This window comes from Balaenoptera physalus, assembly GCF_965194825.1.
Source record: "Balaenoptera physalus genome assembly, chromosome: 9".
Classification (NCBI taxonomy): domain Eukaryota; kingdom Metazoa; phylum Chordata; class Mammalia; order Artiodactyla; family Balaenopteridae; genus Balaenoptera; species Balaenoptera physalus.
In genome coordinates this window covers 105493152-105504010 of record NC_138888.1, presented here as the reverse complement: position 1 = coordinate 105504010, position 10859 = coordinate 105493152, and positions in this window count along the sequence as shown.

The window sequence follows — 10859 nt, the reverse complement described above, 5'->3', positions numbered from 1 at the left end:
CAGCCTAATAAAGGTTATGTTGGATGAACTAAGGAGAAAGCATGTGTCTCTCAAAGGACCTAAACAAAAGGGAATAGGTTCAGAGTCAGGAACCTGTTGAGATTCATTCGAGATCCCCACTATTCGAACTATTTTAATACTCTTAGGTAGGGCTGTTTTATAGTAATGGGGTTAAGCACTGAAAGTGTGGCTTCGCTGTCAGTTGGGACCAGAAGAGATTCATCCCCAACTTGGAGAAATGTTTTCCCAAGCTGATTAAGAGGGAAGATTGGGAAGAGCCCCTGGAGTTCCTCAGAGTTCAATCATTGAGAGTGGGAAGACATTAAAAGCCTGGTTAGAGGGTTGAAGGTGCCCAAAGCACTTACATTTGTAAAAATCTCTTTTGCAGTGCCCCAGTTGTTTGCAATAATAGCAGAAACTAGAAGGGTTTTTGTTTCACTTAGGAGCCTTCATTTGGTGGTGTTGAATATTAAGAATTTTGATGATCTTCATTGGAAGTGGCTCATCTAAAGTGTGAGAGAACTGGCTTGCCAGATTAACTAAATCTGGAGTGGACATAGTTTCCCATTCTATCCTGGTTGTGTTTACCAAAAGGGTTAGGGTTAGCCCATTAAGAAACATAGGGTTAAAAGCTACCCAGGTGGAATCAACATCTAAATGAAGACAAGAATTTTCTTTAAAAACAATCTGAAGTCAGGAACAGCTTCATCAAATTTTTGTGTGCAAGTCTGAATGGACAGGCTTTGGAAAAGCCCAGGGAATTGCCTGATGAAGTCACCTAGCAATTACTTGAGTAGTAGGCTGATCTCCTAGTTGTAATTCTAGAGACTTTCTCAGTTAGTGGTTTTCATTCAATGCTGGGTCTGGCCTTCCTTGACAACATATGAACCTGCTGATAGAAGTCAGGGAAGCGAGGTTGATAAATTTAATTGACTGCCTTAAATTTCTCAGCAAACGTGTGGGGACTTCAGTTACTGTGCCTCACACACAGTTCAGCTCTAGTTCAAGGCGTATAAGAAACTAAAGGCTGAGACTCCGGATCCTCAGAAGGCTTCATTTTAAAAGCACAGTTTCTAACAAGTTCAGAGAAGGGAGTAGGCAGAGTTTCAGAGAATAGGGGAAGTTTGGCTAGAAAATTAGCATGAGGGATTTAAGGGTACATTGGAAACATACGTGGTGTAGAACGGAAGGAGGAATAGGGTTCCAGAGGCAGAGTCTGTCCATGAAGATCCCAAGGAGAGAAAGATGGTGTTAGAGGGGAAGCCTGAGTCAAAAATCCAAAGGAGGAGAGCCTGAGACTTTGGGAGCTATTTCATCTTTCTCTAATTACTTGTTTGCCTTGGTTAATCTTAAAATCTTGTTTTGCAAAGAGGCAACTTTAGACTCCTGATAATGTTGGGAAGCCTTGAAATACTAATTAAAATAAGCATTCCACTCAGTTCTGGAAATTTTTGAGCTATTGTAGTTCATTTCAATATTAAGGAAATTAAGTTTGAGAATTTCAATAGTTCCTCATAGTGGCCACTGATATTCTAAATTGCTTTTGCTCAGGTCAGTCTAACTAAAGTTAGAAATGTGCATAAGAAAGACTGCGATTTTTAAACATAAAATCAGGCAGAGTTCCTGTGTGTGTGTGTATGTTTGTGTGCAGGAGAGGGGCTTAAAAATATTTAGATAACTGGGATCTCATTTCCTAGAGGTTTTTCCCCTAGAGTAAAGAATAATTTTCAAACAGCTTAAACAGCTTACAGCACAAATGGCTTAATTCAAACAGCTTGCAAGCCAATCCCAGCCAGTCCAAAGGCGACAGCTTGGTCCCAGAGGAGCCAGGCTGAAGGTGTGTTTTTTTTTGCCAGTCTCCAGAAGACAGCCTTTCCAAAAGAATAGGCTGAAAGCTGAAAAACCCGGCACTGTTTCAGAGAGACAACCCCTGTTCCCACAGGGATATGTTGAAGGCTAGCCAGTTTCAGGGTAAGCAGTCCCTGTTCTGAAGGAAATGGGCTGAAGGCTAGCCAGCTTCAGTGAAACAGTCTGGTCTCAAATCAGACTGAAATGCTAAATGATTACTCACATGCAGAACAAGGCTTTAACCAAAAATAGCAAACCTTTAAATAGATCTTGAATAAAGCCTGGAGAGCTTCAATTGCAAAGAGGTTGTGAACTTGGTTCCAAAAATATATTCAAACTCCAGAGTTGACAAGAAAAACAGTAAACAGCAATGGACTCAATCATGGGGACCGCATCTGTTTGCTCACCAAACTAGGAGCTGTCCGGGCTTTTCCCTGGTCCCCACGCAGGCCACCAAAATACTGACCTGAAACTGTTAGATATTTCTCCAGCAAAGATGGGCTTATTCAGAACCAGCAGGGAATTGCAATTTAAGGTCTGCAACCATGGTGAGCCATATGCAAGTCCCCACATGGCAAGGGAAGGAGAAGGCTTTTATAGAGGGAAAAAGGAAGGCGGGAGGGATCTAGTAAACAGAGTCCATGGCTTTTTATTGGCTGAGTACTTGCCAGGAAGGAAGAAGACTTTCTTCTTGCTATTGGCTCAGCTGTTGTCACAGGGCATGAGAACTCCCCCCGCTGGTCTCCCAACTGTATTTAATTGAGGTTTCTGTTTGTTTATTTTTTGAAATCGTAATCATTAAGAGGACAGGGATCTTTGTTTTCTCCACTGCTGTACAATTGCATAGCAGAGTGTATGGTACTTAGTGGCGCTCAATACATTTTTGCTGAATAAGTAAATGAAAGAATGAGGACTGTAAGTTTTATAACCTGAAATAATGGCAAAATTGAGTTATTTACTTGTGAGGAAAAATATGGGAAAAGTAGGTTTGGGGTGGGGTAGGAAAGGGGTTCAATTATTAGTTCCTGGCATATTAAGTTTGATAGAACTTATTAAACCTGCAGTGATGAAGTTGTGGAAACAGTTTAATATTCATGTTTGGAGGTCAGAAAAGGGATTCAAGCCTGAGATATAAATTCAGGAGTTATTTGCATATAGATCGTCTATAAAGCTCTGAGACTAGATGAAATCTTCATTTATGGGTCACAGCGACATTTTGAGTTGGTGAAAATGAAGAAGAATCAGAAAATGAAAATGCAAAGAGACCGGAGGGAAAACAAGAGTGGTGTCCCAGAAGGCAGGTTAAGGAACATTTAAGAAGGAGGGAGTGAGAATGTGTGGCATATACAACAGATAGATTTGGGAACACTGGAAACAGGCCCCACTCAGTTACTGTGACTGTCACACATAGCTGAGAAATGGGACAGAATCACAACCTGCCCAACAGTCGAAGGAAGCACAGTCCAGTGGGCTACCTCAGGGCTATTCCCTTCCTGGTATCCTTGAGGCTGTCTCTACTTTATGCCCCCATGCCTATGTGATAAGGAAGACAGCTCTTAAATTTCTTGATGAGAGTAAGACCACAGCCCCTTTCTATTCTCTCTTCCCCAAGTTTAAAAAGAAAGGTATTTTCTTCCTCATCTCTCTCTGCCTGAAAGCAAGGAGGAAGGGAAAATATTCTTCCTCAACCATGACTCTTTCGAAATATTCTTATTCATAAATTGAGACTTTTGAACTCAAAAGCCAAAAATGATTGCCATTTTCCCCTGTGATTGCTGTCCTGGATATTCCATGTAAAACAGATTAGGGATTGGGACAGTCACAGTATTACATCTTGTTAATATATTAGCTAGGAAAATTAGACCAGCCAGCCACCGTCATGTGGTCCACAGAGCTGTCATTTGGAAGACAGACCCACAACTTAATTTTTCACCCCAATATTATCCTCCTCCCAGATCATTCAGAATAAACACATCTGGAAAAATCTCTCACTCATAAGGAATTTTCTTATCCCATGGCTGCCCCAGGAGAATAATCATCAGATCATGAGTTCTCCCCTCAGTGTCTGTGTTTTACAGAAGTAATAGAGCAGGGTCGTTAAGAACTTAGTTCTGGAGTTGTAAGTCCAGGAATCAAGCCTGGTTCCTCCAATTACTAGTTTTGTGACCTCGGGCAAATCATAAATTTTCATTTCTGTAAAATTGGCTGATAATTACACACACACACACACACACTTACAATACAGGTAAACATTTGTCAAACAGACACACAAGGGAAGAAAAGGAATGAGACTCTACCCACAACAAAATCAGCCTTTTACATTAGGGATCCCACTGCTTTCTTTCTTATGTCTCTCAAACTTCACCATTCCAGTCTTTGGAGTCTTTGCCTAAATATTCAAGCAATTTTTTTTCAAAATAAAGAATACATTTGGTCTCAGAAAATAGCTGAAATTCTCAAAATAATTAAAAATAAATATACAAACAATGCTAAGAGCTAAAACAACAGAGTGTTCCTTCACTTACAGGTCTCAAAAATATTTAAATATGTATATTTCAATTATCAGCTGAAGAAATGTATTCCAGAAAGTGATAATGTTTGATTGCTCTTAAAGCTTTATTCTCTGCAACCTTCTTACCAGAAATTATAATTCAATCCATCCCTGGATATCTCCCCTTTGACACTGTTAATCCCTTGAGTTACTATCTTTGTCTCCACTTTCTTGAAACTTGAAAGACCATTTTCTCACGATCTGTTCACTTTTTAATCTCTTTCAATCTCCTTTATGCTTCCACAATCCTCCTGAGATAACTTTTTTGATGATGTCCAGTATTCTCCTTACGACCACTGCAAAAGACTCCATAATTCTCTCTTTTTCTAACATCTAGGATTGAATTTCAGTTCTGCATTTTATTAATTGTATGACTTTGGTCAACCTACTACAATTTTTGAATCTCAGATTTTTACTTCTCAGAATTGTTGTAAAGAGAAAATTCTAAAACATATCTGAAAAAACCAAGTACAATAAAAACACCAATAAAGATGATATTCCTTTTTCAGCATGTCCATCCTGCCTTCCTTCTTCCGGCTTAAATCTTTTGGCTCTGGCTCCCTCCTTGAGAATCTGTTCCCTCGGCTTCTCTGACTGACGCTATACTCTCCTACCCCTTGTCTGTCTTTCACTTCTCCAGCCCTGTGTTTGTCTCTGAAGTGGAGTGAATTCATATTTAATGGCACTGTATGACTTAACCTCAGTTCTTTCCAGTCTCTCTGCCATTGACCTATTCCATGCTAATGAAAATCTAGGTTTGTAATTTCAAATTTTACCTGGCTCAGATGAACATCTTCATCTTGTTTAAAAAATCAGTTCTTCATTTTGTTATTTCCATACAAGCCTTCATCAAGTCTCTTTCAGCCCCTCTCTTGCCATGAATCCAGGCATAGCTATGACCAAGTATGTCATTATTTGATCAGTGCTAAATATTGGAGAGTATTTTGAAACTGATTATTGTTCCAATATCTTAACATCAAATCATTTTACATTAAAGGAATAGCTCTGATCAGGTCACTCTCCACATCAAAAATGCCTATCGGCTAGTGCAACCTAATTCTAATTGTGATATTACTTAATCATCTGCTTAATACATTTTGTTCTATTAAACAATATACAGATACTATCATATTTATAGATCAAGAGAACCTAGTGAAGTGTGTATTTCCTCCCATTTCTCAAATGAATGTCAGGAAGATTAAGCAGACTATGTAAGACCACAAGACTTTGGATTCATTCTTGGGAATTGCAGACTTCAAAATCTGTGCTCTTTCTACTGTATTATATCACTTCCAAGATAAGATAGGTATCCACTTCCAGGGTCCATAAGGTGGAACTATCTTGTCATCTGTCTTTGAGTCTTGTTTCAGTTTTACTGTCCACTCACCTTCAAATTCTATATTATTCTTGAGTAAAACCAGCCTACATGTATGACATTCTGGAAAAGAAAAAAACCAAAAAACTTGTAGGGACAGAAACAGACACACTGACTACAAATGGACACAGGAAACATTCTGTAGCCTTGGACATGCTCTATATCTTGATCTTGATGGCGGTTATGTGACTGTATGTGTTTGCCAAAACTCACATAATGGTTCGCTAAAGAGGGTGAATTTTACTGGATATAAATTATATCTTGTTAAATATGACTTTCAAAAAACTGCCTAAAACACCGTTTTATTAGTGAGGGTTCTCCAGAGAAATAGAACCAATAGGAGGTCATATACATATATGATTTTTATTATAAAGAATTGGTTTGTTCCATTCTGGAATCTGACTAGTTCTAGGATCTCCTGGGTGGGTTGGAAAGCTGGAAACCAGGAAGCTGAGGGTATACTTCCATTCAGAATCCAAAAGCTTGAGCATCAGGAGAGCTAATGGAGGGGTTCCAGTATGAAGGTGGGAAGGCTGAAGACCCAGAAGAGCAAATATTTCAGTTTCAGTCCAAAGGCAGGAGAAAGTCAATGTCCAGGCCAGAGGCAATCAAGCAGGAGGAATTCTCTCTTACTCAGGAGAGGGTCATCCTTTTTGTTCTATTCAGGCCATCAACTGATTGGATTAGCCCAACCCTCATTGAGGACAACAATCTGCCTTATTCAGTCTACCAATTTAAATGTTAATCTCACCCCAAAATACCCAAAATAATGTTTGACTAAAATGTGGGTACTCTGTGGCCCAATCAAGTTGACACATAAAGTTAACCATCACAAATATTCAAATTCATAACCCTTAATATTTGTGTCACTGCACCTGTCAGACTTTGCTTCTTAACATATTCAAACTAACTGCATTTTTTTCTGTCCATCCAATTTCTTTATTTCTCCTTCACATACCCTGCTTATAGAGTCATGTTTTCACTTCCTCATTCATAATTTTCATTACCTGAAAGCCAGTTGCCTTTTTACTGAGTCAAATCGTGTATTTCAAGAGTTAGCTTCAGAATTACTAACTTCAACATGTAAAAATAAAATAAATTACTTATCCATATATTAATAATCATAATCATGACATTTAGGAAGACAATTTCAATAAAAATGTATGATTATTTGAACCATTCTCATTAATATTAGAAAGAGGTTTGAAAATTTTTATGTATTTTAAAATTTTAAAAATAATCAGATGATCAGGAGAGAGAGAGAAGAAAACATAAAATGAATAATTTTGAATACATGGTTTTTGTCATGCTTCATGTTAACATTTTTACAAGATATGATGCTTTATCCTCACAACAATCTTACAAAATAAATATTAGTAATAATATTATAAATGAATAATTAGGCAATTGACACTAAATAATTTGCCATAGTTCAAAATGTAAGTACTGATTGGATAATCATAACCCAGCTTCATAATATGGGTTGTATCTTATTCCCTTGTTGGCAATAGCAATGTTATTTGGGGAAGGTTTAAAGTTACATTTAAGATTCACTCAGATATTGTTCCCTGTATTTCAACATATATTTAATAAGATTTACTGGTTATTATGACCTGTATTTTTCAGTTTTTTAAATAGACTATTCAAGTTGTTTTTAGGGGTTATTAGTAAGATGAATAACACACAGCCATGTGCATTGTGGTTTAGAGATAGATATAATTCAGCTAGAAATTATTTACTTATAAAATAAGTGGGTAATCTTTAGAGAGCACAGATTTTTTAAATTACTTTTATACAGGAAATTGGGGAGTGTCATTGTAATTATGCATTCTTTTCATTTTCAGTTGAAGGATTATGACACCTTGATAACTTGAATGTTGCTCCATGGAAAGTGAATGCCAGGGACAATCTTGCAGCTATAGCTTCCAAGCTGCCAAGTTAAGCACCTGTTTTCTTTTCTAAGAGAAAGCTAGAGATTACTAATAAGAAAATACCATTTGTGATTTAAGGCAGACTTCAAAGATTAGTTCACTGGAAAGAAATTGTAAAATAATATGTATAAACAATTATTTAAATTGGAAGTGAGCCAGAGTTGAAGGATTAGCAAACATACTTTTAAAAAATGGTTGATCACTGTTTAATAACTACAAATGGCCACCTAGTTTTATGTTACTAGTGTATTCCCTTAAAAAATACCACACTCAAATCCCAACATTATTTTTATAAAGAAGCTGGTAGTTGATTATATTCATGTCCTACAAAATGCTAAGAACATATTTTTTTATGTTTAGGGAAAGTATATAGTGGTACCTATATTTTTTTAAAACAGATGATGTTCTATGCTTAAGGTGACTCTGACATTAAAAATGAGTATTATTCATTTAAATATTGTTTCATTAATTTATTGCTTTGTGCATAACAAATATTATGAACTTGGAATACCAAGAACTAATTTTTAACAATCTGTATTATTTTTAATAATTCTGTATTATTGTAACAATCTCTGAACATATGTATAATAAAAATCATAAATAAACATTTTTGCAGATTTAGAATTCATCTGTTCTTGTGATATGCAAATTTAGACTAAGCTTTTGAAGTACTTTTTATTTTGAAACCAAATGCTAAAATCAAGGTTATTTGCATTTTTTATTTCAAAGTATGAATCAATTGTGTACTTAAAGGAACAGTAGAAAAAGGTTTAGAAAATTTCCTCACAGCATGTAATACAGATAATGGCATAAAAGTGAGTATTAAGCAGACAAATGAATGAATATTTCAAGTGAAATCATTAAAGTTTTAAATAAACAATTGATATTTGAATGCTCCCTATAAATTTCACTGGGATAAATATATAAAATAATTTCCAAATCTAATACTTTTTATATTTTAAATTGATAACTTTAGAAAGATTATCTTATTTTTAGAAATTTTTTTTTTCTGTAAGGATACTTGTTCTATAGCTCACCACCTATACTTAGGCAGAGCTACAGCCAATAGCCATAAGGTAATGATTAGTATTTAATAATCATAACATTTTATTATTCTTGACCTAGGTATTGGACACTCATTATTCTTATTGTAATAGATTATACTTACATATATTTGGAGTCAAAATGTCAGCTGCATTTGGGTACCAAATTTTTTCAGTTTATTGTTTTAACCCTTTTATTTAATAGCTTTTTACAACTGCTTGAGCCTTCATGTGCTGGGAAAACAAGTATACTCCATAATGTTTTTCTGGGATTGTTGGGAATGGGGGTGACTGTAGTTCCTTATGGTTTTTCCTGTGACTCCCAGCTCCAGTTTTTTACCTCCATCAACTTCTCCATCCATGTGCTTGATTCTCATTGGTGTTAGGTTTTCAGACCATGTTGATCACCAGTGGACGTTACTCCCAATCCCTAGCTTTTCAAAAGACCATTAAAACAAGACTATGGACCAACATTTTACTGAAGATCTGAGGAAAATGATGAAAACTAATAGCATAGTATTGTATGAGCATCAACTAAAAACCGAATATTAGCCTTTATTAAACTACCTTTTACTGACCACTTTGCTTGGAGGATCTCTTATTGACCATCCTCTACAGCCTGGATTTGATGTAACTGCTCATGTCTCTTGTTCTGTCCTTTCATCACCTTTTTCTAGTTGCCAAGAGATGCCAAATTTTTCTTTTGTTACTATGAAAAATATTTATCTTATTTGGCTTTATTTACTCTCATCTAGCTTAAGCCCCTTAGTATCTTCTAAATTCACCAGCAGAGTATCTTCTAAATTCACCAGGCCTTTTCTTATTAATTAAAAAATATGTTCCATATACTAATTATGCTACTTTCCTTGATAATATGAGTTATGTTTTTCTTAAATAGTATATTTGCCCATATATTTGTATGATAAAATCTTTATGAGTTTTATGAAATGTACTTTACTATGTGTGAATTAGCCTTTCTAGTACATATTTTGAAGAATTAACATTTAAGGGAATTATATTAAATATTTGATCTTATTAACCAAGAATCTTAAAAATTCAGAGAATTACTCAGTTGAATGAATCATATGTTTTCTTATTCAGGTAATAGAGAATGAAGAAAAAATAATAACATGAGCTTTATTGATATAATAGCATTGACAAGAATAAAATATTTAGGAAAAACTTTTAACCAGGGAGGTGAAACAGCTGTCTGCTGAAAACTATAAGAAATAGATGAAAGAAATTGAAAATGCCAATAAACAAAAAGACATTTTGCATTTATGGATTAGAAGAATTGATATTGTTAAAATATCCATACCACCCAAAGCAATCTAAAGATTCAATGCAATCCCTATAAAAATTCCAGAGATGCTTTGCACAGAAATAGAGAAAATAAGCCCTAAATATATATGGCTCCACAAAAGACCCAAAAATAGCCTGAACAATCTTGGGCAAGTAGAACAAAGCAGTAGACATCACACTTCCTGATTTCAAATTACATTACAAAGCTATGGTAATCAAAACAGTATGGTACTGGTTGAAAAAGAGATACATAAACCAACGAAAGAGAACAATGGGACTATATCAAAATATAAAAGCTCTGTACAGCAAAGGAAACATTAACAAAACAATAATGCAATCTATGAGATGGGAGAAAATATTTGCTAACCATTTATCTGATAAGGGAATAATATCCAAAATAAGAAGGAACACATATAACTCAATAACAACAACAACAAAAAATCCAAATAACCCAATTAAGAAACGAACAAGAACCTGAATAGACATTGTTCCAAATGCCCAACTGGTATATGAAAAGATGCTCAACTTCATTAATAATCCAAGAAATGTAAATCAAGACCACAATGAGATGTGACTTCACACCTGATAGAATGGCTATTATCAAAGAGACAAGAGATAACAAAAACTGTTGAAGATATGAAGAAAAGGGCACCCTTGTCTACTCCTGGTAGGAATGTAAATTGGTATAGCCACTATCAAAAACGGTATGGTGGTTCCTCAAAAACAAAAATAGAACTACCATATGATCCAGCAATCCAGCTTTTGTGTATATATCTAAAGGAAGTGAAATCATTATCTCAGGTATCTGG